General features: G+C 45.1%; 1 long non-coding RNA gene across 1 annotated transcript; it reads right to left on the minus strand.

The window, feature by feature from the left end:
* Window positions 1-14,362: 14,362 nt before the first annotated feature.
* LOC143963428 (uncharacterized) lies at window positions 14,363-15,543 on the minus strand. Its single transcript, XR_013270959.1, has 3 exons — window positions 15,435-15,543; window positions 14,668-14,846; window positions 14,363-14,563 (listed from the first exon to the last, which is right to left on the minus strand). It is a non-coding gene; the product is annotated as an uncharacterized LOC143963428 (long non-coding RNA).
* Window positions 15,544-16,154: the final 611 nt, after the last annotated feature.

Consider the following 16,154-nt stretch of genomic DNA (forward strand, 5'->3'; position numbering starts at 1 on the left):
CTCTCACTCTCTCTCTCTCTCATCCTCCCTCTCTCTCTTTAATTTAATTTGTTATAACAAAAAATAGTTTGCATTTTTATTTATTTATTGTTTATAAAAGGCCCCACCAAAATCCTCAGCACCAGGCCAATGATGTTCTTAATCTGGCCCTGCATATGCCCAAAAACTGGATCTCGGATGGGTCATTATAGGTGATGTCTGCCTGGGAGGTTCACACAAACCGACATCCGTTAATACCCTGATCACTAGTACCCTCGAAAATGGTCGTCCTTCTCTTTTCCAACCTTGTCAAAATCACATCCTCATAAAGGAACTACCACACAACAACTCTGTACCTCTTCCTTTCCTAAGTCCCCTCTGTTACAGTAATTCCTATGACGGCAACTAAAGCGACTTAGGATGCACATGGTTCAGGAGAATAAAGGAAGACAACCAGGTAGCAATGTCCACTGAGGATAGGTTCTTCCTAAAAGTTATGGAAAGGAGTGTAGCACTTACCCCCGAAGGAGCTGCTGGCTTTAATTGGGCCTGCACTCTACCTAGAAACCCCACTTTCTTGGCTCAACCCCCTCGGCACAGTTGTGGTGCAATGTAACATAGTACAATATACAACAATGCAAAGTTATTGTATTGTACCCTCAAGATCCAGAAAACTGGATATACTGTAAATATTTCAACAGGTGGTTAGAGTAATTGTGCTGTCATCCCAACATAGGACGACAGCACAATATATTTCAATAAAACAGGATATAACATATATATGTTGAAATGGATATTTTGATGATAGGCAACTCCTATCCTCATATTGATTAGTGGTTCCAATTAATAACTACTGCAGTAGGGAATAGACACAAAAGCTACGCTCAGCATCTTTCCAAATAACCGTTCTCCTTTATTATGACGCATGTGAAGGTTCTTATACACATGATTACGTAGGTATCACATTAATATTACAATTATACGTTTATGGTAACAAGGGGCGTTACATAGGCAGGCTAATTCTAATCAGAACTCGAAAGAATGCAAAACATGTACTGAAAACATTATTAGTGCCGTGTGCACAGTGAGGGCATTGTGCAATACATATAAAATAGAATACAATTATATACAGAACCTACAAATTTCCATTACAATGTAAATCTATTTAAATTAACCTGGGAGCTTCCCTTGCTTTAAAGGCTATACGTGAGGCCTCACTTAAAGTACTTCAGTCCAGGGGTTTTATTTTCTTCTCTAGCTCAAATCACTCCTCTGTATTTATAATCCAAAGTAATGTGAAAGATTAAGCTGAAATGCTCCTGGTGTAATTCCAGTAACTTATTTACATGCACTGAGGTGCCAAAGTAAATAGGCCCCAAGCCTGCTCAGTGTCAGTGATTCTGCTACGCCTCCGTGGAACTGCAGATTCCAGCGAGGCCTGTATGCGAGTCTAACTGCGTGCAAAGATTAACAAACAATGGGTCATAACCCGCTCACCAACTGGATTAGAGTTCCATGTGATCACTTTGGTCCGGTGACCGTCACTTCTCTTTCCGTAAGCTGGGCCAGATACTCTGTATCGCTCCGCCGAATCGATCCGGTTCGCAGATTCTCCGCTGAATCTCTTTGGACCTTCTCAATCCAGCTACCGTCTCTCAGGCTCTGTCAGGTCACCCCACAAGAACAAACAGAATGGCGCTCTGCAATGGCTGTCGGCCGCTGCCTCTTGGGACACCCCTCCACAGATCCGCACAGGCAGGTAACATGGTCCCAAGAAACCTAAAAATGGCCGCTGCTGTCCCTTATATTCCCTACCCAGCATGCACTGCATAAGAGAGTGTTCATGGGTAGGTCACACACAGACTCCTGGGTAACAAGGTCAACCTTCAGAATCCAAACAGTCACTTCCTGTACAAGTCTTTAGGTTGTTCTGAGGTAAGTCATAAACAGGTGCCTTACCCATATTTGGGCTCTAGTGCGAAACCACAGTAATGTCCATATACTTCACATTAAACATGCATAGTCACATTAGTAAACAAGAATGTCAGCGCTACACACTCCCCCTGCTTTAACTCTTTGATCCCAAAGAGGCTCAAATTACTGGCTCTATCCTGTATCTTAGCATCTATACGATCATACAATACGGACAGAAGAGCTTCCCACCAGTTGTCATATGGTGAGGAGCTATCCTGTGCACTCACAGCTGATACTACCATATCTGGTACAGATGTGCCAAGGGGTAAGGTGGGGCTGTCCCCTACTGAATCAGTAGTAGAGGGACCAGGCAGTTCCGAGTTTCTTTTGCTGACAAACTGAGAGGCTTCAGAGCATTCGCCAATGTATCATAGGTCAGTCTGCGAGGCGGGCGAATGTCTCTCTTTGCTCTTAGTACTTTCGGGGTATCCATCTCCTTCTGGCAAGTATCTTCAACCCCTTCCTCCGTGTCTGCAGGTGGGGAGCAGTCTAGAGTACTAAGCTCCTCTGTAGGATAAGTCGTTGGTACAAATTCTGGGGCCTCTGCTCTGAGAGTCCCATCAGCTTCTTCTTCCACCTCTGAAGAGACATCAGCGTCTACTTCTAAAGTTTCTGTAGGCCACAACCAACTCATTATTATTTCCTCATCTTCTTCTGCAGAAGGCGCAGGCTGAGATCTGGTTATTGGCCTATTCACATCGGTGGATAAGGATGTCCTCTGTACTTATCCTAACTGCCTCAGTGGGGGGCAAAGGTGATTCCTGTGCCAAGTCTTCACTGGTCCAGTGTTTCCTTCTGGCTTTATCTCATACACTGGGAGCCCTGGAAGTTTTCTACACACAACATAGGGCTGCGACCTCCAGCGATCAGCCAGCTTATGTTTGCCTGGGATGCCTAGATTCCTTAGTAGGACCCGGTCACCTGGTTGAAGATCTTGGACTCTCACTTTCAGGTCAAAGTTCCACTTATTACGGTTTTCTCTGGAGCTCGATGTGGCTTGGGCCTGTTCATAGGCAATCTTCAGATTGCTCCTCAGCCTATCCACATATCCTCTATGGGAGGTCTCTGATGTGTGATCCAAGGAGGTCCAAAAGCCAGAAACACTGGTAATCTGGCTTCAGAGCCAAACATTAGTCGGTAGGGTGAATATCCAGTGGCGTCACTCTTGGTGCTTTTGTATGCATGGACCAGTGCTGCGATGTCTCTACTCCATTGGGGTTTTTGCTCTGCTGTTAAATGTTCCCAGCATGTTCAGGAGAGTTCTGTTAAACCTTTCTGGCTGAGGGTCCCCTTGTGGGTAATAAGGAGTACTCCTGGATTTCTGTATTCCTAGTAAGTCCAGCAGCCTTTTAATCAACCTGCTCTCGAAGTCTCTCCCTTGGTCCGAATGTATCCTTCGAGGTAAGCCATAATAGACGAAAAACTTTTCAACAAGAGTCTTTGCCACTGTGGTTGCTTGCTGGTCTCTAGTGGGAAATGCTTGGGCATAACGGGGGAAGTGATCTGTCACCACTAAGATGTCCCCTTGCCCACTTAGGTCTGATTCCAAGCAGAGAAAGTCTCTATGCAAACTAGGTCCATGGGGCCCTGACTCTCCAGATGGCCCACCGGGGCAGCCCTCTGAGGCAATGTCTTCCGTTGTATGCACCTGAGGCAGGAATGACAGTAATTCTCCACTTCCTTCCTCATGTAGTGCCAGTAGAATCTGTCCTTCACTAATTGGAGGGTCCTTTCTGCTCCCAAATGGCCATGGTGGTCGTGCAGAGCAATCAATACACTCTCTCTGTGCTTCTCCGGCAAGAACAACTGCCACTTCTCTTCTGGATCATCGGAGGGGCCCCTTCGGTAGACCAACCCCTGTTGCAATTGCAACTGATCCCATTCCTTCAACAGCAGCCGGGCTTCTTTACTGGGGCTCTTCTTCAGTACCTCAGACTGTTGGTGTTCCAGTGCTTTCAGCACCATTCCACACAACGGGTCTTCCTCTTGATCTCTTCTGAGATCCTTGCTGGATAGCTTGGGAAGACCTTCTTGCACAACCTGGGAGACATTGCAATAGCACCTGGGGACTCCCACTGAGGACACTCCTATTTCTTCGGCTCTGAGCCCACCTTTTCCGGATTGACTCGTCCCTTCACACAGGGCCCTTACCCTTTCTGGGGTAAGCTGAGTCTAGTCTCCTGTGGGATCTTGAGGGTCATGGGGCCTTCTGTACAGAGCATCCGCATCTCGGTTACCAGCTCCTGGTCTGTACTTCAGGCTGAAGTTAAATGCCGAAAGAGCGTCTAGCCATCTGTGACCAGTGGCGTCCAGTTTCACAGTGATGAGCAAGTAAGTAAGGGGATTGTTGTCCGTCTTCACTACGAATTCAGCCCCGTACAGGTAGTACTTCAGCTTGTCTACCACTGCCCACTTCAGAGCTAGAAATTCAAGCTTGTGAGTTGGATAGTTTTTTTCAGTGGGAATCAAACTTCTGCTCACATAGGCAATGGGTCGCAGATTCCCCTCATGCTCCTGGTAGAGCACCCCTCTTAGGCAATCTCGGCTGGCATCTACGTGTAATTTGTAGGGTTTGGCAGGGTCTGCATAGGCCAGTACCGGAGCAGTGGTGAGGCTCCACTTCAACTGCCTGAAGGCTTCCTCACATTCTGGAGTCCACTGATCCTGTATGGGTTCTTTCTTTTTTCTGTGTCCTCCTTTCGGCTTTACCGACTGATCTAGGTTTTCACTAGCCTCTTCTTGATTCTTCAGAAGCTCAGTGAGTGTATGGGCTATCTTTGCAAACCCTTCCACAAACCTATAGTAAGAGCAGAACCCTAAGAATGACCTAAGTTCAGTTACATTGGTAGGCCTGGGCCAAGAAGTGACAGCCTCTATCTTCTTGGGATCAGTTGCTACTCCCTCTTCAGACACAATGCGTCCCAGATAATTCACTGAGGGCTGCTAGAACTGACATTTCTCCATAGAGAGCTTCAGGCCCTCCTCGTGAAGTCTCTTCAAGACCTTTTCCAGGCGTTCCTCATGTTCTTCCAATGTTCTTCCAAACACTATTATGTCATCCAGGTAGACCAGTACTTCGATTAGGTTCATGTCACCCACTGTTTTCTCCATCAATCTCTGGAAAGTTGCTGGGGCCCCAGACAGTCCTTGTGGCATCCGGCTGAACTCGAAGAACCCCACCGGGGTGATGGAAACAGTCTTCTCTCTGTCTTCAGGGCACATGGGGATCTGATAGTATCCGCTTTTCAGGTCCAACACACTAAACCACTTTGCCCCTGACAGGCTCTGCAGGGCATCTTCTATCCGAGGTGTGGTGTACTGGTCAGGAATGGTCCTCCGGTTCAGGTCCTGTAATCAATGCATAGGCGCAGAGACCCGTTTTACTTCCTCGCCACCACCATTGGGGAGGCATAAGGACTCCTGGACTCACGGATAATGCTCTCTTGAGTTCAGCCAGTTGCTCTCTCAGATCTTCCAGATCTCCCAGTGGGATTCGCCTGACCCTTTCTCTGAAAGGCTTGTCCTCCTCCAGTCAAATCCGATGAGTGGCACTTTTGGCTAATCCTACATCAAATTTGCTTTTTGAGAAAGCGTCCCTCCATCTTAAAAGTTGGGCCTTAGCTCTTTCCATCCAGGTGGCAGTAAGGGGCGTGTCCTTGAGACAGAACTCTTCTTGAGGGATCTCTGTTGCCAATCCTTCCTTCAGGCTACATGCTGAAATTGGGGTGGCTGGACTAACTTGCCCCAACAGCAATCGGGATGGCACTCTCATTGGTGCAGCTTCTATGTTCCGGACAGTGACGGAAACCCTGCCGTGAGCCCTCTTCAAAACCCTGGTGGGTAACACTTCAGGGATGAGTTCTAGCCCCCTCTTGTCTTCCTCCCTTGAATCTTCAAGGACAACAAAAGGACCCGGCTTCTTCCAACTCAACTTGACAAAGGCCCTCAAGCAGACAACTTCACCGTGTTGGACCCATTTCCTTCCCCTATCCAAGAGACAGATTTTCCCCATTCCCTCTTCAGGAGCCTCCTCTTCCTGCTTTAGGTCTCGGTATATCCGTGCCAACATGGGATGTAGTTTATTGGGGGGGGGGGGTCCCTTCTGGAGCACCAACAGTGCAAGAAGCCTTCTTACCAAGTCGGTGTTCGTCCCAATAATGAGGGAACTTTTGTCAGCCCCTGGGGAGCGAGGACACACAACAACCAGAATGTCGAACTTCTCAGCCTCTCCTGCTGTACTTGGGTCAAACGTGAGTCTGACCAACAGGTAGCCATCATATGGGAAGTTCTGAGTGCCTAAACCCCATATTTCCAGTTCTTCCAGTTTCTGTAGCGGCAGGTGCTTGAGATGTCGGTCTTAGAAGTCCTTGTACAAGAGGGTCACTTGGGCTCCAGTGTCCAGCAGTGCCTTTGTATAAATCCCCTCCACTTGAATGGGGACAGTCGGGGAGGGTCCCACCAGCTTGGGAGGTATCCCACTAGACATGGTACTTTTGGCCTGCTTGGTGGCCTGTACTTTCACCCTAGGTTTTGGGGGCCTCTTCCTCTTCTGCTATTGTCTTTCCGTACCTCCTGAGATTTTTGGTGTGGGAGTCATGGGGATTTAATTACAGTAACCGGACACCCAGTCGACTCCTTCACTGGGGCCCTCCAAAGTTTTCCGCTAGCTGCTTGAACTTTGCCTCAGCTACTGGGCTGGGGCACACTCGTCTGAAATGTGCTACTCCTCCACATTTAAAACAGATTCTCTGTACTGATTTTGTGGGGCGGCTGGGGGTCTCCTGAGCCTTTTGTGGGGAGGTCTCTTCTGTCTGGGTATTCGCCAGACGAGTCATCAACATTGTCTTCATTTCTTTGTGGGTCTGGAGCAACTTTTCCAGCCCCATCTGGCTTTCAGAAAGGTGTTGGGTGGGCGACAGCCATGACCCTTGCTCAGTGCCCGCTGCCAGTATGCTGAGTTCCCAGGTATCCAAGGGAACATCTACCTGCTGCACTTTGACACTGGAAGCGTTGAGGGATTGAAGCTTCCTCTGTTTTTGGTCCCTCTCCATCTCCATATTATCTGCTTCATTCATCTTCTCGATAAGTACTTCATCTGGAGTGGAGAGATCTTCCAAATACTGTTTCAGAGCCATCTTGATATTATCACTCCTCAACCCTGTAGTCACAGATCTCTGGATTTTCCTCTGGATTAGCTCTGCTCCAATTCCCTCTTCCTGACTTGCAGACAGCAGACGGTCCTTAAGCTCAATAGCCCGGAATAGGAAGTTCTGAGGAGTCTCCTTGCTATGCTGAGTTATGTTTATCAACCTGTGATACAGTTCAGCAGTGTCTTCCTCCTCATAGTAGCTCTTCAGTATTCTCATTAACTGATTCAAGGCCATTCCACTCTTCCTCTCTAACATGTCTCTCATGTCTCTGACACTCGAGCCTGGGCTGATGCCATTGATTACAGCCTCTCTAATTTCGGACTCCAAGTATCCTTTCTGTAACCCTAACTCTACCCTGGTGTAGAAGACTGGTGTAAAACAGTTTGTCCGGATGGCTACTTCCTGCAAGCGGCCCTGGTTTCTGTGTCTTCACAGGGTTAAGCGTCACTTTTTTCATCCTTCTGATCTTCCAGAGAGGCACGTGCTTCGCTAATGCACTCAGCCATTAATCTGGAGGTCTCCTGAAACTTTTCTTGTATATCGCAATACTGTCTTTTCAGGTCAGCTAACTGTTGCTCTGCCTGTGATTTTCCAGAAACCCCAACTTGTTAGATCGGGTGTGTCAGTTGGAGTTCTGTCCTTTCAGACAACTTTATACTGGCACCATGGAAGCTTTCAAGGATGCCCTGTCCCCACTCTATCAGTGTGTAGGTGCAACTGGTGTTGTAGTCTGTCTTCACTGCGACTACATGTGCCTTCTTGTCTGGGGACAAGACTTGAACCATCTCTTTGACCCGATTCTCTCCCTAGTCACTTCCTGGAAGTTCGATGGCCACGCTCACTTCTGAGTGTGTCCCTTCTGCTTCACACCATTGGATTGCTTTGACTGGATCCATGGTGATGCCAAGGGGGCAGGCTTGCTATTAGAGTGACCCATTTGTAGCACTTACCCCCGAAGGAGCTTCTGGTTTAAATTGGGCCTTCACTCTACCTAGAAACCCCACTTTCTTGGCTCAATCCCCTTGGCACAGATGTGGTGCAATGTAACACAGTACAATATACAACAATGCAAAATGCCTGTATTGTACCCTCAGGATCCGCTGCCTCCACCTGGTGGGGAAAAGCAATACACCACACAACTGGATACTTAACCAGAAATATTGTTTACTGTAAATATTTCAACAGGTGGTTAGAGTAATTGTGCTGTCATCCCAACATAGCACGACAGCACAATATATTTCAATAAAACAGAATATAACATATATATATGTAAATCTATTTAAATGAACCTGGGAGCTCCACTTGCTTTAAAGGCTATACGTGAGGCCTCACTTAAAATACTTCAGTCCAGGGGTTTTCTTTTCTTCGCTAGCTCAAATCACTCCTCTGTATTTATAATCCAAAGTAATGTGAAAGATTAATCTCAAATGCTCCTGGTGTAATTCCAGTAACTTATTTATATGCACTGAGGCGCCAAAGTAAATAGGCCCCAAGCCTGCTCAGTGTCAGTGGTTCTGCTACGCCTCCGTGGAACTGCAGATTCCAGCGAGGCCTGTATGCGAGTCTAACTGTGTGCAAAGATTAACACACAGTGGGTCATAACCCGCTCACCAACTGTATCAGAGTTCCGTGTGATCACTTTGGTCCGGTGACCGTCACTTGTCTTTCCGTAAGCTTGGCCAGATGCTCTGTAATGCTCAGCTGAATCGATCCGGTTCTCCGATTCTCCGCTGAATGTCTTTGGACCTTCTCAATCCAGCTTAATTTTTAATATTCAATCCAAACTCATCCATCCATGTGTCCATGCTTTTTTTTTTTTTTTTACAAGAAATCACTTTGAAAAACACTCCTGAGCATTTCTCACTGTGGCTACCTTGAGTAAGGTTAGATGATTCATGTAGCATTTACTTGTAGCATTACTCGGGAAACCATCTGCTCTTAGCTCGGCATGCAGACAGTAGGGTAAGCTTAGCTGAGAAAGCCCCTCCTCTCCTCCTGAAGACTCCTGGTATGTAAAACTCAATGCTGCCACTGCCAAAGAAACTTAATCGGTGGTAGCAAAAGGGATAATAAATGGTAGCTGCAATGAAACAGAGGGCATTCATCACTCTGAGGCAGCCACTTTTCTGGGGTTAATCCCCCTTGCTAATGGATTGTGCGAAATTAATGAAGCATTTGCGACATTTTTGGTTCTGACAGTGACTCGTGCACCAAATTCAGACAGTTCTAAAGTGAGTGTTGCATTGAATTCAGCAAATGTAAAAATGGAGTAAGACCAACTCTCTTTTGGTTTACAGAGAGAAAAACTAGTTTAGACAGAGTTTATAAAAGTGCCTCACGTGCATTCTAAAAGAAGCACAGCCTGAGCCAAATTCAAGTACAAGTTCTAGACAGGTATATAAATTTGGTGCATTCTTCACCACTTTTAGAATACATGAGACACATTTGCAAAATCTGCCTGCGTCAGTCCTTATAAAAATCCAGGGTTTGTGCCATGCCACTGAAGTTATGAAGTGGCACTGACCCTGGAACTATGCAGGCACCATCAAACGGGAAGTCAATCATTCACGGTTCAAGAAACTCCTTGGAGGACCCCTAGTTGAGAATGGTTGCTCTAAAACAGGGGTAGACAACCTCGGCCCTCCAGCTGTTTTGAAACTACAAGTCCCATGAGACATTGCAAGACCCTAGCAATCACAGGCATGATTCCTAGAGGAAGAGGCATGATGGGATTTGTAGTTTCACCACAGCTGGAGAGCTGAGGTAGCCTACGCCTGCTCTAAAGGAACAGGAGTGTAACTGACAAAGGGAAGATCTTCCATTTAAAAAAAGTTGCAGTGGTGTGGTGAAACACGCCAAAGGCCGATGATGTCAGCAGAAGTAAGTGAACTTACACATGTAACTGATGCTGTTTTCCTTAAGAGGGCAACTAGTATATTAAAGTGGCTATTGTTCTGTGTGCATTTGGGATACAGTGCACTAGCCTTGTGAGTGTGTTTTAACTTTGTTTTTTTATAAATAAGCTGATATTACTGGAGGAGTGAGTGCCGATACTTGTAACAGTGGAGAGTGTCACATCTGGTGCTGGACGAGTTAGTGGAGACAAAATGGGGAGAGAAGACTGGGAATCTGGTGCAGCTGAAAAGAGTGTCCCTGCTTAAGGGGCAAGGCGTATTAGACGTTACTGCAAAGTGGGGCAACTTTTTGCCATATTTTGCTGGTTGAAAGCTGAAGAGTGTGAAATTTGGGTAGAGTCTATCAAATCCAACCTACAGTGGTGTGAAAAAGTGTTTGCCCCCTTGCTCATTTCCTGTTCCTTTGCATGTTTGTCACACTTAAGTGTTTCGGAACATCAAACCAATTTAAACAATAGTCAAGGACAACACAAGTAAACACAAAATGCAATTTGTAAATGAAGGTGTTTATTATTAAAGGTGAAAAAAAAATCCAAACCATCATGGCCCTGTGTGAAAAAGTGTTTGCCCCCTAAACCTAATAACTGGTTGGGCCACCCTTAGCAGCAACAACTGCAACCAAGCGTTTGCGATAACGTGCAATGAGGCTTTTACAGCGTCCTGGAGGAATTTTGGCCCACTCATCTTTGCAGAATTGTCCTAATTCAGTTACATTAGAGGGTTTTCGAGCATGAACGGCCTTTTTAAGGTCATACCACAACATCTCAATAGGATTCAGGTCAGGACTTTGGCTAGGCCACTCCAAAGTCTTCATTTTGTTTTTCTTCAGCCATTCGGTGGTGGACTTGCTGGTGTGTTTAGGATCATTGTCCTGCTGCAGAACCCAAGTTCGTTTCAGCTTGAGTACACGAACAGATGGTCGGACATTCTCCTTCAGGATCTCTTGGTAGACAGCAGAATTCATAGTTCCTTTTATCACGGCAAGTCTTCCAGGTCCTTAAGCAGCAAAACAGCCCCAGACCATCACACTACCACCACCATATTTTACTGTTGGTATAATGTTCTTTTTATGAAATGCAGTGTTCCTTCTACGCCAGATATACTTGGACACACACCTTCCAAAGAGTTCCACTTTTGTCTCATCGGTCCACAGAATGTTGTCCCAAAAGTCTTGGGGATCATCAAGATGTGTTGTGGAGAAATTGAGACGAGCTTTGATGTTCTTTTTGCTCAGCAGTGGTTTTCTCCTTGGAACTCTGCCATGCAGGCCATTTTTGCCCAGTCTTTTCCTGATGGTGGAGGCATGAACGCTGACCTTAACTGAGGCAAGTGAGGCCTGCAGTTCCTTGGACGTTGTTGTGGGGTCTTTTGTGACCTCTTGGATGAGTCGTCGCTGCGCTCTTGGGGTAATTTTGGGCGGCCGGCCACTCCTGGGAAGGTTCACCACTGTTCCATGTCTTCGCCATTTGTGGATAATGGCTCACACTGTGGTTCGCTGGATTCCCAAAGCTTTGGAAATGGCTTTATAACCCTTTCCAGACTGATAGATCTCAATTACTTTCTTTCTCAATTGTTCCTGAATTTCTTTGGGTCTCGGCATGATGTGTAGCTTTTAAGGATCTTCTGGTGGACCTTACTGTGTCAAGCAGCTCCTATTTAAGTGATGCCTTGATTGTGAACAGGTGTGGCAATAATCAGGCCTGGGTGTGGCTAGAGAAATTGAACTCAGGTGTGGACAACCACAGTTATAGTATGTTTTAACAAGGGGGGCAATCACTTTTTCACACAGGGCCATGATGGTTTGGATTTTTTTTCACCTTTAATAATAAACACCTTCATTTACAAATTGCATTTTGTGTTTACTTGTGTTGTCCTTGACTATTGTTTAAATTGGTTTGATGTTCCGAAACACTTAAGTGTGACAAACATGCAAAGGAACAGGAAATGAGGAAGGGGGCAAACACTTTTTCACACCACTGTATGTGTGTGATTATATATCAGTATTACATTGTATATCCCTGTATGCTGTGATCATTCAGGTGCTTATCTAATAGTTTCTTGAAACTATCAATGCCCCTCACTGAGACCGCCGCCTGTGGAAGGGAATTCCACATCCTTTTACAGTAAAGAGCCCACTATATAGTTTAAGGTTAAACCTCTTTTCTTCTAATTTTAATGAGTGGCCACAGAGTCTTGTTAAACTCTCTTTTGCGAAAAAGTTTTATCCCTATTGCGAGTTCACCAGCATGGTATTTGTATATTAAAATCATATCCCCTCAAGCATCTGGTTATTGCTATGTTTGCATATTTAGTATTTTTTGGGGACTTTCCATGCAGCTTTTTAACCACTTAAGCCCCCTTAATGACCAGGCAATTTTTGGCAATACGACACTGCATCGATTTACCTGACAATTGCACAGTCATGCGATGTTGTACCTAAACAAAATTGATGTACTTTTTCTCCCCACAAATAGAGCTTTATTTTGGTAGTATTTGATCATCTTTTTGTGCTATAAACAAAAGAAGAGTGACAATTTTGAAAAAAATTTAAAAACATTTTTACTTTCTGCTATAATACATATCCAAAAAACTAAATATAAAAAAACGTATTAATTTATTCATCAGTTTAGGCCAATATGTATTCTTCTACATATTTTTGGTAAAGAAAAAAAAATAGCAATAGGTGTATATTGATTGGTTTTCACAAAAGTTATTGTGTCTACAAACTATGGGATAGATTTAGGTACTTTTATTTTTTGTTTTTAGTGGCAATGGCGGCGATCTGCAATTTTTAATGGGACTGCGACATTGCGCCAGACAAATCTGACCCCAAATTACACTTTTTGGGGACCAGTGACATTATTACATTGACCAATGCTATAAAAATGCACTGATCAATGTATAGATGACACTGGCATGGATGGGGTGATCAAGGGGTTAAATGTGTTCCCTCAGCGTGTTCTAACTGTAGGGCGGATGGGCTGCCTGGGACATGACAGAGATAGCTGTTCCCGATCACTGGAAACAGCAGATCTCTGAGCTGTCCACTATCAGAATGGGGATCTGCCTTGTTTACATTGGCAGATCCCCATTCTGCCTCTGTTTACAGTGATCGTCTTTTTTTTTTCTTTCCTATCTGTCTAATAATTAAAGGGAGTGGTTGATTGGTCACAGGTGCTTCAGGTCCTATATAACTTTCTACATAACTAGTTTCTGAGCTTGCACTTTTTGCTTGCTGGAACTCGGACCAAGTGAAAATTTTACTAAGTGGTGAGTTAAAAAACAGTTTAAAACAGGATATTATAACAGTAGTCTTCAAGCCTGTAAGTAACATCTGAAATTTCCTGTTAGTAATATTATTATTGTAATTGGGAATATGTGTACTAGCAAGATTGAAGGCTTTTTGCAGTGCACAATGTGCTGCATGTATATAACAAGAGCAACATTCAGTATGGATACCGCTGAGACAGATGTGAGCGGGTTGCCCTTCTGGAATCTCGCATTAGAGATCTGGAGGAGCAAATTGCAACACTGGGCAGAACTGACAACCTTGAAAGGGGTCCCCTGCACACTGAGCAGGTGGCTAGTAGGGTAAATCAGGATTATCAGGTAGGAGGATGGGTTAATGCAGTTAGAGGGAGTGGTAAGGGCTCACAGAAAAGGAAGGCCAGCTCTAAGTTTGAGCACCCTAACAGATTTGCCAAGTTGGGTGATGATGTGGGGGTGGCAAGTTCAGAGGTGGCAGCCCTAAATGTCACTGCTACCCCTAGCAGCCAGGAGAGTAGCTCATCTAGTAGGAGTGGTAAAGTAGGCCTACACAGTTTGCGATAATAGGGGATTCTATAATCAGAAGGACTGATAATAATAATTTGTTGCCAGGATTGCCTCAACCAAATGGTTTGCTGTCTCCCTGGTGCCTGGTTTGGCATGTGGTGGACCGGGTTGATAAGTTACTGGGAGGAGTTGGGCATGACCCAGCTGTCTTGGTCCACGTTAGAAACAATGACAGAATATATGGAAGGTGGAGGCTCCTTAAGAATCAATTTAAAGAATTAGGTTGCAAGTTGAAGAGAAGAACCTCCAAGGTGATAGTCTCTGAAATATTGCTTGTGCCATGCGCAACACAGATAAGACTTGACGTGAGATTAGAAAACTGAATGCATGGCTGAAGACCTGGTGTAAGAAGTAGGGATTTGGGTTTGTAGAGCACTAGGCAGGCTTTTCGTTGGGGTACAACAAATATATGAAAATATGTTTTTCACCTAAATGGAAAAAACAACAAAGGATTCGCCCTGGGACTTTAAATGAAGTGGGTACTGTTTCCGACAGTAAACATAACAGTCGTAAATATAGTATATGGTTTATTCAAATACAATTGTTTACACGGATAAATAACGCCAACGGTTGCCAATTAAAAAAATACATAAACAAGGAGTATTGGTACATAAATGTAGAAGTAGTACATGGTACACAGGCATCATACTACCCGACTAGTTTCGTGAGATCCAGCTCGCTCTTCAGGGGTGGATGAGTGTAACAATGTACCTAGGATGAACAAAAATACATATGTTTGGCAATATAGCACAGTATTAGTTATAAAGGCACAGGGTAGGGAGGGGTTGTAGGCCCCCCCCCCCCCCCATACTTACCACTGAGCTTGACCATGGCTCCAGGTGTGCGGCTTTGAGACGGCGGCAGCAGATGCCTCCCCAGGGAGCTGAGGGGGCAGAATCAAATGGGACCCCACCCAGGGCCAAACGGAGGGCAGGCATGGCAAAGGTGTAGTGATGTATCCCTAGAGTCCTCGTTGGTCGATAAAAAGTATAGGCTGTGAACATAAGTATGTTTGTCAGGCATCTAACGTAGTAGAGTAAAATCAATAAATATTGGTATAAAGATATGTATGCATGCATGCGTGAATGAAAGGCCTGAGCCAAAGGTTGTAGGGCCATGAAGATGGTTAGAAACCTAGGACAACAGAGGGGTACTACCAGGTGACAAAATGGACAAAGAAAGAGGGGAAAGAGGTGAACTACAATTGTGTGGGTAGTGATGTATCCCTAGAAACCTCATTAGTCCATAAAGCATTTAAGCTATAAACAAACATGTTTATCAGACATCTAGAATAGTAAAGTAAAATCAATGAGTATAGGCATAAAGATATGTATAGCTAAGTAAGGCCTGGATCAAGGATGGTAGGGACATGGAGATGGTGGAAAACATAGGATAGCAAGGGGATACTAGCAGGTGACAAGATAAGAAAAGAGAAGGAGAAAGATGGACTTGTGTGGAGGAATCAACAATATCCAAAAATAAATAAATAAATGAGAATAAGTGCTCATAAGATAAACAATGTGTAAGATATGCAAGTGTGCCTAAATAAAGTAAGTATCAAAAAGGTGAATATAGTAAGTACCTGAGTAAGGTGAATATCCTAAGTATAAAAGTAATGAGACACAGCAAGCAATCTCCACAGCTGTGTGTGTCCTCAGTGAAGAGTGAAATGAAATCCAAGCCATGCCTGACCTCGAATTTAATCCCGGAGGGCCCCAGTTGGCTCCGCCCCCAACACCATGTGTGGATGGCTGACATGTGAGTGCAGGGGGCACCCACTGTCATAGGAAGGCACGCAAATGCAAGCGTACCCCCATGCCATCAGATGATATAGTGCGTCCAGCTGTGCCGACGTCTGCAAAATCGCAGACGCCATGCTTCTGAAGCCTGAACATGGTGCTGATGTGTAGGTGTCCCCATCCGCCTAAAAGCAGATGGGGACAGCAGGAGACATGAAAAAGCCTCCCTTTATACACATCACAGCTCCCAATGCGAGACAAAAATCGCTAGCGCCAACCAAGGAATCGCACAAAGAGCCAGGGTATATAACAATACTAGAATAAAAATTGTGTTGGAGGATAAGTAACCTAGTATAGTATCAAAGTGTAACGATTGTTTATACATGTAAATACTGGCGGGGGTGACAACAGACCAGGTTTGGGCTAATGGGTGTCTTCCACCCGGGTTCAATATAGAGAAAAAGGAAAAGGTCTGGTGTCCCCAGTGACACACTTCCATCCCTGTAACATATAAAAAACAACAAAGGATTCGCCCTGGGACTTTAAATGAAGTGGGTACTGTT

This window comes from Lithobates pipiens, unplaced genomic scaffold (genome assembly GCF_037356315.1).
Source record: "Lithobates pipiens isolate NorthernLeopardFrog02 unplaced genomic scaffold, aLitPip1_a1.2 Scaffold_8, whole genome shotgun sequence".
Taxonomy (NCBI): Eukaryota; Metazoa; Chordata; class Amphibia; order Anura; family Ranidae; genus Lithobates; species Lithobates pipiens.